The 17,695-nt window shown below is 44.4% G+C and overlaps 1 protein-coding gene across 1 annotated transcript in view; it reads left to right on the top strand.

Annotated features, from left to right (window-relative positions):
* Positions 1 to 1,850: 1,850 nt before the first annotated feature.
* Positions 1,851 to 17,695, top strand: part of LOC147637055 (uncharacterized) — a 54,118-nt gene continuing 38,273 nt past the window's right edge. Inside the window, exon 1 of the mRNA XM_086800670.1 lies at positions 1,851 to 2,133. The gene's annotated coding sequence lies outside the window, so the exon portion shown is untranslated. The remainder of the gene's footprint in view (positions 2,134 to 17,695) is intronic.

Here is a 17,695-nt window from a genome sequence, read left to right as displayed (position 1 = left end):
ACACTCTTCACATAGATAGAGCAAGGAAAAACTAATCTTTGTGCATCAACAATTATGTAAATTAATCTAAATTAAGGGATTAATTAGAATCCTAATTATAGTCTCTTTTTTAAGGTAAAATTAAGCAAAGAGAGTCAAATTTCTCCAATTGATCAAACAATTGATGTGATTAGGTGTTTTGATGCATTTAGATATTTTCAAAACACTCAAAAATCTCAATTTCGACTACTTATATGATCAATTTAGACCGCGGTAGCTCTTGTTAATCCTAGAATTGGATTAACAATGGCCTCTTTTGTACTATTGTGGAGAGAGCCCTATTATGTCAATAATGCATGCGACGGTTGTGATGCTAGAATTACTTGTTTGATTTGATTGGCTATGCCTATATCCCCATAGAGAAAGCGAGCCTCGTAAGACTCTTGCCTTGCTCATAAAGGAAGACGTTACAATTGAGGATATTAATATAACATTACTTTTAGCTATTGAATTACAAGGCTCCAAATAGTATAAGAATCCCTCTCTCTCTCTCTCTCTCACACACACACACACACACACACACACACACACACACACACACACACACACACACGTGCGCACCCCCCCCACACACACATTAGAGAGAAAGTGTCTTGTAGAAACCAATAGAGAAACAAACTATTCTAAGCCAAAGCACCACCCTAACTATTGACTCCAATGTAAAAATTTAGGGTTTTCTACCATGCTAAAATATGAGGAGGATTAAACACTAGAATTTAATTTATGTTGAAGTACAGAGCATAATTAATCTTCAAGAAGATGTGGGCCATGAAGGAGACTCAAGATATCAATTACATAAGATCTCATGATTCATTTAACCAATCATGCATGCAAAGTACATTATTATATAGCCTTCAAGGTTGACTAGAGGACACTTTAAAAGTCTCCAAGATTTTCTCCATGGGCTTATTCTAGCTTTTTCTCTAGCCAAAGACTTATCTGTTTTTCACTTATACACACTTGTGTTTTTCTCACCATTAACCATATAATATTTCCTAATTCAATCTTAGTGTAACACACACACACACACGCGCGCGCGTGCACACACACACACACACACACACACACACACACACACACACACACTGTTCAACCAATTGTATTGATTTCAGTAGTCCCAAGGTTTTGCATTTATACATGAGTATCTTTTTTTCATATTGTAGAATTTGTGTGCAGTATTTCCTAGTTGGACGACAGCTCCCTAGTCCTAGTTTGCTGTGCCGCCTCACAAACATGTTTTGCGTCTGCAATGACTAGGGCCTTGCTATCAAAAAATAAAACTAAAGAAAAGGTAATAAAAATTAATATACCTAGACGCTTACATATATACATATCTATCTATAATTAGGTCAAATTCTTCATTATAGTAGGCTTTTAAGAATCAGATGATAGTGAAAGAGACAGGCTATATAGAGATATATCTCTTCTCTTCTCTTCTCCATCTCTATATTATCTTAAGGAAGTGTTTCACAAAGTTGCAGCGTGCCAAGAATCTTAAGGAAGTGTTTCACAAAGCTGCCACGTGGCAAAAATTTGGAGGTTCGGGAAGGAGAGGAAGAGGCTCTAGGAGATTTGGGTAGAATTTGAATTTGGAGTCTCAAAAGACTTGCCGGTTGCCCACTAATAGGGGCATACAATGAGTGAAAAAAAGAAATCTTTCAATTAATATTGTGGAGAGCTAAGGTTTTCTTTTGAAGAATCATCAGGTATAAGGTGCGAGAGGCGTATATTATGTCGATGGTAGGACAATCAACATGCTGAAGCAAAGGCGATAAAGAGAAGTCAAATTCTTCATTATGGTAGGTAAAGGGTAGCAGGTACGATGTATAGCTTTTAAGAATCCGATAGCGACTGGATATATATAGATATATATATATATATTATACTCGTGTCAGCCTAGCCTACCTTTCCTCTACGGGCCTGCATGCACGCGCCTCATAAAACCCTCACACCGTTTCGCTTCACTAAGTGCACAGAAATCCTAACCCTCAATCACCACTCTGCTCCTAGAAACCCTAAGCCCATGCCCCCCCTGTTTTTTGAAATAATCTCCCCCGTCTTCTCCACAACAACAAGAGCCCCGCTTCTTTAAAGGTGAGATCCTTTCCCTCCCCTCTGTCTGGTCTTCGTTTGCGATCGTCTGTTTTCTTGTTCTTCTGCCTAATTAGGGTTTATGCCTTGCTTCTTTTTTTTTTCCCAGTCTTTTGTTGGCTGGCTGCCTGGCTGCCTTTAATCGGTGTGTTAACATGATAGGCGTGCCATTTCGCACCGCAGCCCGTACATACCTGTACTGCACAGGCCGTACCATGCAGTCTATACCCTCCGTTTAACGTGATGTACCCTTTGTACGATCACCCACAGCCTTTGTTCAGTAGCTGCAAACCTGCATGTCTGTGTACCTGTTGTTACCTTACTTGTAAACACTGTTGTTACTCCCGTATCAGCCGTACTTATGTACATTGCTGTTGTACCCAACCAGCGCTTGCTCGTAGGCCTATCTACTGTGGTTGACTTGCTAGGGTGAGGATTTGATGGTCTACGTTGAAGGTTGCTTCCACCTCAATTGGATGCATTAGTTTCCCTAAAGTAAGGGTGTGGAATGGTCGAGAGGTCCTTGTCACATCATGTGATGGAGATTTCAAGTCCTGAAGCTTTGTAACGTTGAAGATTAGGCAACAACATTCTTATTTGAATCTAGTTTGATTTTTTTAGTGGAACTTAGTAAATTGGTGATTCTAGATCACCCTAATCTTGTACTAGATAAATTTTCCTTTTCATAATGCATTATCTTAAGGAGGGATTGGCTCATCTTTCATAAGAGGTATCAAAATTTATACTATGATTCCATTTTGGTTCCGTTTTATATCTTAAAATGATTTTAATATTCAATTCCTTGTATCGAAGCAAGATTAAAATCACGTGGTCTTGGACGTGCGGTTAGGTGAGTGCTCCAAGATTCGTGCTCCTTATTATACTACTTTGGACCGGCAAGGATGAGGTTTGGATTGGCTTAGAGTCAGTTAAGAGTATATCTAGGACTATATAGGATTAAATGAGTCTTGATATGCTTTCACAGGTGTTTGGCATCTGGTTCTCACATCATTCTAGAGAGGGGCTCACAGGACGGACTGGCATTGCTTCATGTGCAGGACAATGCACACCTGACCTTGGAAGCGTAGAGTGGAACCTTGGTTGACTTGTCCTAGATTGAACTCCCATGGGACTAGTTTCCACTCTAGGTTTTGCACTTTCTTGTTCTTTAGATATGTCCATGTGGCATCCAAGTTTGGGATGCAGGTGACATTTCCTTCTGCTTAACTTTACGGAAGCTGCATAGCCTTCTAATAGTTCGTCAATAAAGTCGGATAGTTTTCGAAGAATTCTATGTCAAGCTAAACCTTTTTGTGGGTCCCTTAGTCTTGAAACTTCGTGAGGAACTAACTATCTTTGTCTTCGGCTTGAGCCATGTTTGAAGTGGTTCAAAAGAATCTATTCTAAAACCATCACTTCAGCTTCATCCACTATATCTGGTTTCACTTTATCTTTCACTTCTTGAGGGATCGGACTTGCATACGGTTTGAGCCAATTGACATGGAACATATTATGCATAGTCTAACTCGGAGGTAGCTTCAATGTCATTGAAACCTCATTAATCTTTTTTTGGATAAGAAAAGATTCAAAGCTCCTGAATGATAACTTTGGATATCGCTTGTCCACTTGTTTCAATCTTTGCTTCATAATCGGAAGATAAACCCAATCTTCTTTCTAGACTTCACATCCCTTCAGTCTTTGTTGACTTGTTGAGTGTATGTCTCATGCACTTTAGTCAATCTGTTTTTACCTAATTTCAAAATTCCTTGGTAAGATCCCGTCATGGTATTTGCGTTAGGTACTAAAGACGAGGTTCTAGTCAATAGCGACTGGAATGGTCTTCTAAACGTTGCTTCATATGGAATCTTGTCAATAGGTGAAGAAAATGAAGCATTTAAAATTGCTTGAACTAAAGATAAATATAATTCTCACTTATCTTGATGATCGTGGACATAACACTTCAGTGTATCAAAGGTTAATTGGTTGTAGATTTCTGTTTGGCTATCAGTCAGTTTAGTATCAAAATTATCAAAGAATGTCCTCTTGAAATGATTAGTATATCGGTTTAATACTATGGTCCTAGGGATTTCGTTATTGGGTACCAATGTTGAATGAATAACTTCGGCAGTCGTATTGTTCTTGTATGAAATAAGCATAAGAAATTTGCCAAATCTATCAATAATAGTTAGCATTGCAGATTATGCTTACTCGGACTAGGAGGCAGATTTGTGGCAAAGTCCATTGATATATCTTGAAAAGGTCCTTTAAGAGTTTGTAAAGGCTATAACAATCTTATCTTCTTCTCACAAGGAGCTACACTTTCTAACAAACGTTACAAGGAGCTATCACTTTTTGACAAACGTCACATTGCGCTTTATTCTTGGCCAATAATATTATCTTTCTAGCTTCTTCAAAGTCGAGTTCATGCTTCGGTGACCATGAGTGATGACGACATGGGTGTCATGGAGAAGAGCTGTCTTGAACGGCTTCATGACACAAAGGTAGCCTTTTTAGAAAAGCCAATCAGTTTATATCAAGAAGTGACATGGTCTTGTGGCATCCAATGCATGCTCCCACTGTGTATCGAATTTCTCAAAATCTGCATACGTGTGCTTCATATTATCTAGTTTCGTACCAACAAGGTCAAGTCTGGTGGAATCAATGGCACTGTTCCCTTGCTCAAAGCCTCGGCCACTGGGTTGGCCTCTCTTGGAAGGTACTCAATCATATCACCGAATTTTTGAAAGATTTGGCTCTAGCGGTGGTGACGGTCACTTCACTGTACACTTGGCATTGTCTGAATTTAGTGTAATGCTTGATGGTCATTGCGAATCTCAAATTCACGACCATGAAGGAAATGCTTCCAATGTTTCAAGGCCTTAATAATTGCTAGGAGTTCTTGATGGTAGATCGAGTAATTCTTTTCTGCGAGCAAAACTTGAGACATGTAAGCTAATGGATGGCCATTCTATTGTAACACACCTCCAATCGCGCATCGACTTGGATATACTACATCGGCAAATTTGTTTGCTTTTGTATTCATTGTTGTATTGATCCTGGCTAGCGTGCCCGAGTGGATTTTTCTTGAATAAATTCCTATGAAAGGGGGCAAGGCCTGTTCCCCGCTCAGTGTTGTGTACTCTGCAAAGATCTCTAAACCCGTCTCTTTCTCTCTCTCTCTCTCCCTCTCTCTCTTTCTCTTTCTCTATATGTTTTTCTCTTGGATACGTGGTTGAGTGCTGGTTCTAGCATTTTTGGTTCTAGCATTCTCAGTTTTGGTAAGGAAACCCTTCTCTCTTGAGCAAATACTATGTGAATATGTACGACACGTCCCGCTGAGCTTACAGTGGATTAGAGCAAGATTTCTCTTGAAACTTTCTTGGGGTGACAGTCATGTTGAGAGAAGAGGGAAATGAAGAGCCTAATGAAGGGAACAACTATGAGGTCAGTCCACGACTTTAAGATGGGAACCAAGGCCGTCGATCTATTTCTCATGAGACCACGGCCATGACATCGATAGAGTATCAAAATTTTCAGCAGTTTAGAGAGTTTCTCAGAGACGAAGAATTCCTTGCTTGGAGAATCTAGAAGGATTAGGATCAAAGAAGAGCTCAAATGTCTAGGGAAAGAGCCACCGAGCTGAAGGAGTTGAAGCTACCAAAGTCAATCTTTAGGTCAAAGGAGTCACCATTGCAAAACGATTTAGAGGCACCAGGTTTGCTTCTCGTGGAGGAAACAGGAGGCCATTCCTAGGGCTGCTATCTTGGATGCAGCCTCTTCAAGTCAAGTAAGAAGCTAGAGAGATCGGAAGATCATCAGATTGACATCATGTCAGGCTTGAAACTTTATGCTAGCAAAGGACCAATGTTGGTAATTCTAGATCTTTTTGTGGTTGAACATGATGAGCTTGCATCGGAGCGGTCTTGAACCAGGGCGGCCATATTGTGAACGTCAAAGACAATGACACCCAGCGATCATACCTATGAGGTATTCCTACCTACGGGAAGGCAAGTATGGATCGAAAGGTGGAGATGCTTCCAGTCCAGATTCAGGACTACAAAGATACTCTGGAATGCTATGTTATGCACGTAGAAAATATAGACTTGTTATTAGGGATTGCGTGGTTTAAAACTCTTCAAGTCGAGATAGATTGGTCTAGTCCTCTTGTAAATACATTTGATTTTTGAAATATAATGGATTCTTCTTTGTATACGGCTTTCCATTGTGTATTGATTCCACTTTCTTTATTTCTCATCCCTTCCATGGAAGTTAATGAATTAAGTGTGTTTGAAAGCAAAGAATTACAGAAGATACTTGATTCGTTTCAAGATGTATTTTCTAAGGAATTGCCATCGGGTTTACCACCTGAAAGGGCAGTAGATCATCGTATTGACTTGATCCCTGGTGCCCATCCTGTCAGTATTCCACCTTACAGGATGAGCCAAGCTGAGGAAGATGAGTTGGCTAAACAACTCGAAGATTATTTGAGGATGGCCAGATCCGTCCAAGTAAATCACCTTGGGGTGCACCTATGTTGCTTAGGAGAAAGAAGGACAACACCTGGAGAATGTGTGTATAGATTACAAGAGATTGAACAAGCTGACAATTAAGAACCATTATCCTCTCCCTAGATCAGATGACCTGATTGACCGGTTAGTAGGAGCGAAATATTTCACGAAGATAGATTTACGTACTGGCTATCATCAGATACGTATTCATGAAAGGCATGTCGAAAGAACCGTCTTTCGGACTATAGGTATGGCCATTACGAGTTTCTCGTATTACCTTTTGGGTTAACCAATGCTCCAGCCACTTTCCAGGAAATGATGAACGATCTTTTTCGTGAACATTTGGGGAAATTTGTGGTGGTGTTCCTCGATGATATTTTGATATATAGTCGCACTCTTGAGGATCATGTTAGACACCTCACGATTGTCTTATCTATTTTAAGACAGAATCGACTATATGCTAAGTTAAGTAAATGTGAGTTTTTTATGACAGACATCATTTACTTTGGACACAAGATCACTAGTGATGGATTGAGCATTGACTATGACCGAGTTTAGAAGGTTCTGGACTGGTCTATACCGCGAACAGTGAAACAACTTCGTTCTTTTTTCGGTTTTATTGTTTTCTTCGGAAATTTGTGCGGGAGTACTCTCAGCTCACACTACCGATGACCGACTTATTGAAAGGTCGTGGACGTAAGTCAAATCAGCCTATCACTTGGAATAACGATTTGGATATGGCGAATACTTTGTTGTTCACCGAGATTTCTACTGACTTATTTCAGTCATTGAGAGGGCTTTGTAAGACTGATAGTTATTTTGTTCCATTTGGCAGAAGATCCAGGACGGGAGCTCATTGATTGACCAAGACTCAATGACTGAACAGCCTAGCATTCAGGCTTGCTGCAGGAGGCCAGTGGATAATTCGGAATGGTTTACTATTCCGTAATGACAAAATTTGCGTACCACAGATCCCGGACATTAGGTCCACGATTCTTAAGGAGTGTCACGATACCCCTTCTGCTGGACACCCTGGGGTACATAGGACACTATCGTTAGTGAAACACACTTTTTATTGGCCAAAGATGAAAGGGTATGTAGAAGATTATGTTCTCAAGTGTCAAATTTGTCAGGCAAATAAAGCTGAACGCTTTAGACAAGCTGGGTTGTTGCATCCTTTGCAAATCTCAAGTAATAAATGGGAAAGTATTTCCATGGATTTTATTACCGGATTGCCAAGAACACATCAAGGCCACGATTCTATTTGGGTTGTGGTAAATCGCTTGACAGAAATGGCTAGATTTTTACCAACCCGGAAGACTATTACAGCTACGCAATTAGCACGGCAGTTTATCGAGCAATTGTTTAGACTGTACGGGTTATCGCAGGACATAGTCAGTGATAGGAACTCTAAGTTTATGAGTGATTTTTGAAAACTTGTTTTTGAGAAGTTGGAAACAACTTTGAATTTGAGTTTCTCATATCATCCTCAATCTGATGGCCAGACTGAAAGAGTGAATCAGATTTTGGAGGATATGCTTCTAGCATATATATCCAAAAGATAGAGTTCATGGAAGGATTATCTTTCTATGTTAGAATTTGCATATAACAGTACTAAGCATACGAGTACAGGTTTTAGTCCTTTGATGCTTATGTATGGTTTTTAACCTAGATCACCTGTTACAGTTGGATTCACCTGTTACTCCTCAAGAAATTATAGATGTCGAGGACATGACATTTGTTCCGTGTACGAACCTGAAAAGATTCTTGGATTTCGTGAAAGACGATTGCGTATTACGCTTATCACGGAATACAAGATCAAGTGGAAGGATCATGTTGAGGAGGATGCTACATGGGAGACATTGACTACTCTTCAAAGAGATTATCCTGGCTTTTGAGTGAGCTCTTAGAGGAAGGGGTGTATGTCATGTGCACAGTGTGTATCTACCGTGTGCTTCACGCACACAAGACTAGCTTCGAGGTTTGGGGAAGCTTGGAGCTAGACAGGCTGAGTGGCGAGCTGAGTTAGGGATAGACTAACGGGCGGGCACCCAAGTATGGACGGATGGGTGTCCAAGTGTGGACGCCCGATGACCGGCCAAGGGCCTATAAAAGGGTGGCCAAGGTTAGTCATTAGTCATATAGAGTCTCGCGTGATTTGTGAGAGCTCTATGGTCTGGAGCCTGGATCTAGTGCAGACGTGCACCTGCTTTATGCAGCCGAGGCCGGCAACAATCTCGAGGCCCGTGAGGGTAGCTTCGTGGCGGTATGGGACGTCGCAAGGTGGAGATTGGTCGGTACGTCAACCTAGTTAGCTCAGCTCGTGGCTTGGTGGGGACAACCAAGACTGTGGGCTTGCCCACGACTGTCATGGTTGGGAGGTGAGTCAAGCCTGCACCCCCTTGTTGTTTGTTTGCAAGTTCGAGTCTTGTACCAGGAGCGTTCCACGAGGAGATCCGATGGGGATTTGACAATTTTGTTGCTGTCCAGCCTGCATCTTCAGAGGGGGCTACTAGTCCCTAGTTGGATCCTGTGGAAAGGTCATAGTCACAGGGGACGGAGGGGATGGCAGCTTGGAACGCGGGGACGCCGATTCGGGACGGACCAGCAACGGGGACGGACGGACGTCCCCTATGGCACGTTTCTCACAGGGGACGGCGCAGGGACGGGACGCCGGTGAGGGACGGACCTGTGAGGAGACGCCTGCCGTTTTTGGCCGTTGCGCTTCCCATTTCTTGTTGGCTCTTTGAGGCTTGTTTGGCCCTCTCTCTCTCTCTCTTGCGCATATAGAACAAGGCTACAAGGCTACAAACATGGAGTTTAGCGTAAACGGCCCTTCGGGCCGGGGGGGAGCCGGACCCCCTGCAGAGAGGGGCTCACGCCCCCCCTCCGCACCTTCCCCCAAGTAGGCTGGTGTGAAACTGCGCGCCGCAACGGACTCAAAATTTACAGCCCATATGCAGTAGGTGTATAATAACTCACCGCATATGCATGTAGCCTGGTTGGCAGTGTGCCAACCTTCTCCAGAATCGTCTCATGCTATCTGGTCACAATCGGCCACCATCCGGTGTTTAAACCGGGACCTATCAGGTGACCCGTGCTACTCATAAATGCCTTCTCCTCATATAGGGGGTCTCACAAAGTAGAGTTAGCCGGTGCCTGCGTAGTTACCTGAGGGTGGAAAAACTTAAAAAAAAAAGTATTTTTTGAGTGCCGTTCCCTCCCCCGTCCCCGTTCCCTACTTATGGCCGTCCCTGTCCCCCATTACCGTCCCCCGTTCCTTGTGACTATGGAAAGGTGCTTGAGAGAGCACGTGGATTGCTTAGCTACACAGGTTGTTTGAGACATAGCCTCTTTGAGGCAGACATGGGTCCCCCCTGCATGAACAAGGAGGACAAGCTCAGTGGTTCAAACTATGATCACTAGAAGCTACAGATGAAGGTTTGGTTCACACACAAGGGACTCTGGGAGATTGTTCAGGGCCACGAACGAAAGCCCGAACGCCCTACCAGCTCTAGGAACTGGACTCAGGACCAGGAGGATGCCTTTCACGCAGAACTTTCAGCTTGGGAGAATCAAGAATCAAAAGCTCACTTGCACATGTACGAGCCATCTCACTAGAGGTCTCCTCCGCCGTGCAAACATTGGATTGTGCTGCTTCTGTTTGGAGAAAGCTGAGAGATCTATATGCACGGGACACTCTACAATGTGGTCTGTCAACCTATTGGGTTAGCTCTTTTTACGGGGGTTACAGCAGGGACTTCCATGCAGTCGTTTGTGATGAAGGTTAAGGTAATTCATGACCAATTAGTGGCAATGGGTACTGCCCTGACCTCTTCTCAGTTAGCTGCTCTCCTCCTCATCAGGTTTCCTGCAGATTATGACATGGTTTCCCGAGCTTTGCGGGTTCAGATCACAACACGTTTCCTGGAGTTTGATGATCTGTGTACTCTCCTCTTGGAAGAGGAATCCATCCTAGTTTCACAGGGAAAATTGAAAGTTTCATCGTCTGTTGGACCCGATCAGGCACTCTCGACGGTGCAGAAGAAAGTTCGGAGTCGGTGTTACAAGTGTGGGAAGAGAGGCCACCTGTCAAAGGATTGTCAGTCAAAGGACAAAGGCAAAGCTAAGGACAAGGGCAAGTCTTCAAAGAATGGCAAAGACAAGTCACATGACACTGACACAAACTCGTCTAGTGATAACCCCAGCTCTCCCAAGGCCTTACAGTCTGGAGAGAACATGACTGGTGTCCTGCTCTGATCCTAAGGGCATCCCCCCGCGTGCTGTCTTCCAAAAACGGCTTGTGGGCGGGAGAGGGGGCTTTTAAAAGCTCTCTTATATTAAATCTGGAGCATGGGACCCGTTTGTCGGAGTTCCAAGTATAAAGATAGGCAAGTTCACTTGATGGTCCGGATGTCCAGATGAGTTCTAGGATCAACCAAGTTTCCTTCATGGTTCGGATGAGTTCCAGAACTATTGGTCAGGAGAGACTATGGACAGGATGTGTTCCATGTTCATTTGTTCGAGGTTATTAGATGTGATGTGTTCACAGTTCTACTTTGAGTTTGGAGCCAAGCAGATTTTCTTTTGCTCTTTATAGTGGCATTATGTTTTCTGAAGACAACAAGCTGACATGTGCATTTTCCGAGGTGTACTCAGTACTGGCCATGCTGAGGTGTCCATGGTCGCACCTTCGTCATCAGTTTTCTTTTGACTTTTTTGCACACTTCAAGATGCAAGGGGGGTGTTAAAATATTGCATCTTCCTTAATGCTGTCGTGGAGGTCCTGTCGGCCTGTTTTCTACAGCCGACTTGCCTCATGCACAAGTATATAAGAGTTTCTCTCTTTTATTCATTCAATCATCTTACATTGCCCTATTTGCTGGCTCTTGTACTCTGTAACCTCAAGCTAATAAAGCTCTTGTTCTTGCTTGCAATCTTTCTCTCTCTCATGTTTATTTACTTCTGCTTGTGCACATTCTTTCAATCAAGTCCCTGAAAACACGCATCATTATGTGGTTGAATGTGGTTGGGGCGTTCGTCAAGCCAACAAAAGGCATGACCACAAATTCATAGTTAGCCCGTCTTGGGGATGTTCCCCTTAACAATCCTCACTTACTCTTTAAGTCTAGTTTCGAGAACACCTTGGTCCCATTAGGTCCCTCGAGAATATAATCTCTATCCGAGGCATCGGGAATTGACTCTTGATAGTCAGCTTATTGAGTGTGCGATAATTGACACACAATCGAGAAGAACTATCCTTCTTCCTGAATCGGTGTAGCAGTTTGGCGACACACTGGGGCGTATGAAGCCAGATTCAGTTCTTGGAGTTGGCGGTCCAACTCCGATTCCATTACCTTAGACATGCGGTATGAAAACTTGCTCAGGGAGATCCGAGCCTGGGAGGAGGTCTATCTTATGGTCCTCCAGTCTAGGCAGGGGGAGGGAGGGAGATTGTCCCGAAGAAAAATATTTTGGAACTTTTCATAAAGCACTGGCCACCATGTGGGTAGTCTGGATGTATATCATCGTGCATTGTGCGCCTTTCTTGATTTCTCGTTTAGCCTACAAGTGGCTTATGAGAGGAAAGTCCGGGATTCTTGGCTCACATTTAATGGTCGATGGGGCTTTGGATACGTTTTGGAGAATCCAAAAATGTGCCTGTTCCAATCGATATCTAGCCGGAACTCGTGAAACTACTGAATTCCCAGAACTATATTTGCTTCTACAAGAGAGGCAACCATAAAATCTCGCACAAACTCTATGCCCTAATCCACTAATTTAGCACCTTGAGCTTCAAACTTGATGCTCATCCTCATTCCTGTGCTAAATCTCTCAACTTTCTTGTCTACCGAAGTCAGGACGAAAGGTCTTGAGCATTTCGTTGCACTCATACTCTAGGTCCTGGCCGTCCTGCTGCTTATCTTCGAGCTCGTGGCTAACGGTTGCGGGATCCAAAGAACTAGGGACAACCGTTGGGGTCTGTGTGGGAGTTGGACTCACCACGGAAGTCGTGGAGGTTGGGGTGGTCGTCTGTGGAGTGGTAGTCTTCTTCGGACAATCCTTAGAAGTGTGTCCTTTTGTGCCACAAATGAAACACCTACCCTCCTTGCACTAAGCTGTCTCCCACCAGTCTTGCCTGCCTGAACTTTTTGGTCTGGAGTAAGCTTGGGCGTAGTGGTCGAGTTCTTGGAGCCAGAGGCTCCCGTGCTCTGTCTTGGGGGAAGACCCCGTTTGGTTGGCGTTTTCTCTCGGAGGTGGTTGTCCATCAAGGAATTGCCTCACCTTCCAAGTACCAACTAGCCAAGATCACTCTGTCATTATTATTCTTTCTAACTGCAACAAAATAAGCTTCAAAATGATGCAACCAGGGATAAGGAGTTGTGGGGTCGATCTTACAATTATACTCACTGAAGTTCCGGAGGATGAACTCGAGGAAGCAACGGGTGTCACTCTTGCGTCCAAGGCTGCAAGAAATCTTTCATGTTCCACTCGTCGCGTGGCGTCTTCTTGCGTAGCAGCACGGGATGCTACTACACGGTCTTCTATCAATCTAATCTCCATTGGTCGCATTTGCAACTCCAGGGTCGAACTCGGCTGCGGTCTTCAAAAGGATCATTCGGTATCTAGTTGCACACCAAACATAAAGGTCATCTGACATCATTCCAGAGGGAGACTCGCAATACGGACTAGCACTGATTCTTGTGCAGGACAATGCACACTTGACCTCGGATGCGTAGAGTGGAACCTTGGTTGACTCGTCTCGGACTGGTCTCACATGGGACCAGTTTCCACTCCAGGTCTTGCACCTTGTTCAGATGTGTGCACGTGGCATCCAAGTGTGCGATGCACGTGACATCCTTTTCTGCTAAACTTGATGACGGGATTCCAGCTCCCGACACTGGATGATTGTCATCATCCCCTGTCTCCACATATGGTCTCCCATACCTGTGATCCTTCCCTTCTTGCCACCCTTTTTTTTGAAAACCTTGCCTTAGGTCTTTGATCCCACTCCAAAGTCTGGTGAAGATGTGTGCGTTTGTTGCACTTGTCCTTCTGGCTCTTCATGCCTCGTCCCTGAACACTTTATTTGGGCTCCTTTTCTTGAGTATCGAGTTTGGCATCCTCACTCCACCCCCTGGATGATGATCATCCTTTGGAACTGTTTTCGTGAAACCCTTTCTTGGTATGTCCCAAGTGGCATCCGACTCATAGGGCTGCCATTCCCCTTGGGTCTTGTGGAATACCACCAACCAACCTCCTGGGAACTTCTTCCATGTCTTGTGTTTCCTTGCTTGGACTGTGCATCTTCATTTGGGACACCATCAGTGCTTAGCATTGCTGAACCTGATGCTTGTATACCAGTGTCAGATGCGCAGCAGCTCTGTGTCTTCTTTCAGCCCTAAACACCTTTTATAGGAACATCTTGATGCAAAACACAAAGAAGAGAGAGAAAGAAAGAAAGAAAGAAAGAAAGAAAGATTTTATTAACGTCTTCCAAAAGACCGAACTTGGCCTATGAGACAAATCGGTGTACCTGTATGGGGTATCCTCTGTCATCCCAACAAAATGAAAAAGTACTGAACTAAAAAGCTGAATCTGGGTGTGCAATAAGTACAATGAGTGGGGGAGGGGATGGAGCTCTACTACTAGGAGAATGCAAAGCTATATGCATGGAGTATACAATCATGATATGCAACCTAGCTAGCTCCATCTTGTACCATACTGGGGGTATAAAATGGTATACATCAATGAAGGGGGTGTCCACAGCTCCCTGAAGAACATGCCTGGGTGTGCTCTGAAGCGAGCCAGTCGCTCCGCACCCTCCTTGTGAAACTGAGCTCTGATCTCTGTCATCTCTCTCTGGTATAGGCGTGGTGTCCGAAAGCCAGGTGTCCTTTGTCTCCTGCGGGCTCTGAGTGTCTGTGCTCTCTGCAGAGTAATTCCCTGCCGTGTAGGGGCTGGGAGCGGGATGGATCTCTGAAAAAATGTAGTAATCTGTGGTTGTCGTCCCCCCTCTGGAGCTGTCTGAGCCTGTAATGATGTCTCTTTGTGGCACTGTCTAGAATGAATCTCCCCAGTATGCGCTGGTCTGCTGCTGCCTCGAAGATCTGGCGTAGGGAATGTGGCTCTCTGAATAAAATGGGATATCTCTCTCTGATGGCTGTATATGCTTTGCATCTGCATACATAATGCTCCTCACTCTCCACCTCCTCTCTGCACAATCTGCATACCCTCTCCTCTCGGGGGGACCCATGCTGCTCTGCCAGTCTCAATCTCCAATCGGTGTGATGAAACTCTAAGTTGACCAATAGCCACTCGGGAGTCGTGTGGTAAAAAGCCCTCCATGTATCTAGGCCTCTCTATAAATCCATCATCGGTGATACTCATGAAGTGATTTCTGTAGTATAGCATCTTCGGTGGAAGAGGCTGTGTAGGCAATATCCATGTCTCTCGTGTATAGAGCTGCCATAGGTCCTGTCTCAATACTCTGTTCCTCTCACTATGAGAGTGACGGATATGTGGTGCATCCCTGTCATACTGGAATGGTGGTAGATGATCCATGTCTAGGCTATGCTGTGAGAACCAATGTGTGACCTGTGCATACCATGATCCTCTGTCTCGTGCCTCAGCCAGCTGTCTCGATGCCTCAAAAGCTCTGTATGACAATCTGTCCTGTGGCATCTCTCTGAATCTGTCTAGCAGGCATATAGTCTGAAATATGGCCTCTACCATCATAGGAGGCGGAGCAAACTCTGCTCGGATAATGTCATGAGGTACTGACGGTTTGCTGCGTATCATGCGTCCCATCATGAGGGCCTGTGGTCTCTCTATCTGTGTCCACTGTCCACCAATGGGTAGCAAGGCCTGGCGCCCATACCGCTGCTCCATACATCAATGCCGGTGTGCAAGAAGGGTACATAGTTCTGGCAGCCCTAGGCAAGGTGGAAGAACCTCCCAACACTGTGGCGCTGTTAGATGATCAAAAGAACTCTTGGCTGAGCCTTATATAGACATGTAGATGCCAACTCATGCTGGCCGACAGCAGTCGGCCAGCATCAACGGACATAAAATCCATAAATTCTTCCGACCAGCCCAGAAAGGCTTGCACACTTAGCTGACCAAGTCTTGATCCATGGGGATCGTTTCTGGTGTCCTCGAGTGCCTTGCTCATGCCCTAAATGGTCTGTTTATTTGTTGCCCTTCAGGGATGAGCCTTGGGATTAGCATGTCCATGTGCATGCACATGACAATGCACCTCTCTCAACAAAGCATGTGTTGAGTTATTTTTGGCATAAGTGACCCGCTTTTGGTAAGAGGACTTAAAAGGAGAAAAGAGGGGCTAGAAAGTTGGGTGCCTTCCCGAATCGGGGTATAAGCTTGCTTTTGTTTTGGTACATACTCATAATAGCCTACTTATGTGAAGTGGGGGTTGAATGTCGACCTTTGTGAGTGTGTTTTTGCAAAAAGCTGAAGCTTGATTTATCTACCTTTATTTGGCGGTCATTTTTGACCTGCATTCCCCATGCTTGACCACGCCTCACCGACGACGAGTTTTGGTGATAGTACTATGTAGTCTGTAGAGGTTCCAATTAGTATTCATGCACACAAGGTACTGTCACAATTTATGCGGTAGTCCATGAATGCAGCGGTACCGAGTATTGATCCTAACTCTACTTCTATTGTGTATTAAAGTGGGATAGCTTTGGTTGTGGACACGCTTGACGAATAGTAGAATTAATCCTCGTGTACAACAATTTAACGATAGCTTGTACTCGGGTGTGCTTATTCGACAAGCTTTTCTATGGAGTCTGTGGCAAATAATGACTTGTAGTCAACTAAGCCCCTAGGATAGCATCTTGCTGTCTTACGGGAGGAGGATTGGGGAAGCGTGGTCCATAACCCTCCAGACGAGGTATCAATCACGCTATGTATTGACATATGGGAGCTCTTTTGATTCTGGAAGGTTCCCAATGTGTGGGACCTTTGAAACCGGCCTCTGATAGAAAACCAGAGTGCGGTAGAAGCAATCACCCGTCCACTTGTAGTCTAGATGATAAAACAAAAGAGATTGGAGCTAGAGTGCCCAAATCTGAAAACACAGCGACACCTGTTGGCCCCAAAGCTTGGCGCCCCTTGCGGTATTTCTTTATTCAATTATAATACAATGAATGGCTGAGTACAACACAAAGATCAGCCAAGAGTTTACACCTGTAAGTCCAATCTGACGGCCCACAAATCCTTCTCAGCACAGAGGATCTATGCACACAGATCTGTGTTCCACAATAACACACTGTGCCTCCCTCTGATCAGCCAAGATCACTAAGCAGGCCAGCCATGGGCATACATCTGGCATAACCCAAGTGCAAGATACATCATCTCAGCTCAAACATACATGTGCTGTCCAAACTCTGTCTCAACCCTTGTCAACCTGCCATACCCCTCCTCTCACAAGGGGCCAGATAACTCATATCTGCAACAGACATCAAGCAGTAGAAAGAGAGATAGATGAACAGAAACGGAGCTTACCAAATTCAGCTCGTGAAACAGCACTGGAGGAAGCAACAGCACCAAATTGTACTTGCAGGCACTTGTTTCCACAACCCTGCTTCACACATGTGCTTGTATCCTCCTCCTGATGTTCACTCTTATGCTGTCCTTGAAAATACAGATCTGAAAATCAGCACTGTACTTGATTGTACTTGATTGTACTTGCCTATACTTGACGGTACTTGCTTGTACTTGACGGTACGGGCTGTTTCTGCAGAGAACCAGAAGTAGCCGCCTACTGAGTTTTGCTGTTGGTGGCCTGTGCTGTCTGCTACAGAATTGTCCAGCACCTGTACTTGCCCTAGAACTGGCCGTACAGTGTACCTGCAGAAAGTACAAGGCTGTACTTGCAGTCGTACAGCACTGTACAGCCTGTATTCAGCAGTTGCAGGCGCCTGTATCAGTCCCACAGCCCTGCGCTTCTCTGTTCTCAGCAGCACCTGGTATTTTGGTTGCCAATAGAAACAACTTGAATCCATGAGTTGTTGTGCGCTCCATGAATCCAA

Source organism: Cibotium barometz, chromosome 7, assembly GCF_041138505.1.
Source record: "Cibotium barometz isolate CiBa-2024 chromosome 7, ASM4113850v1, whole genome shotgun sequence".
Lineage (NCBI taxonomy): Eukaryota > Viridiplantae > Streptophyta > Polypodiopsida > Cyatheales > Cibotiaceae > Cibotium > Cibotium barometz.
The sequence above is the reverse complement of the archived record's forward strand: the minus strand, read 5'-3'. Positions and strand labels throughout refer to the sequence as shown.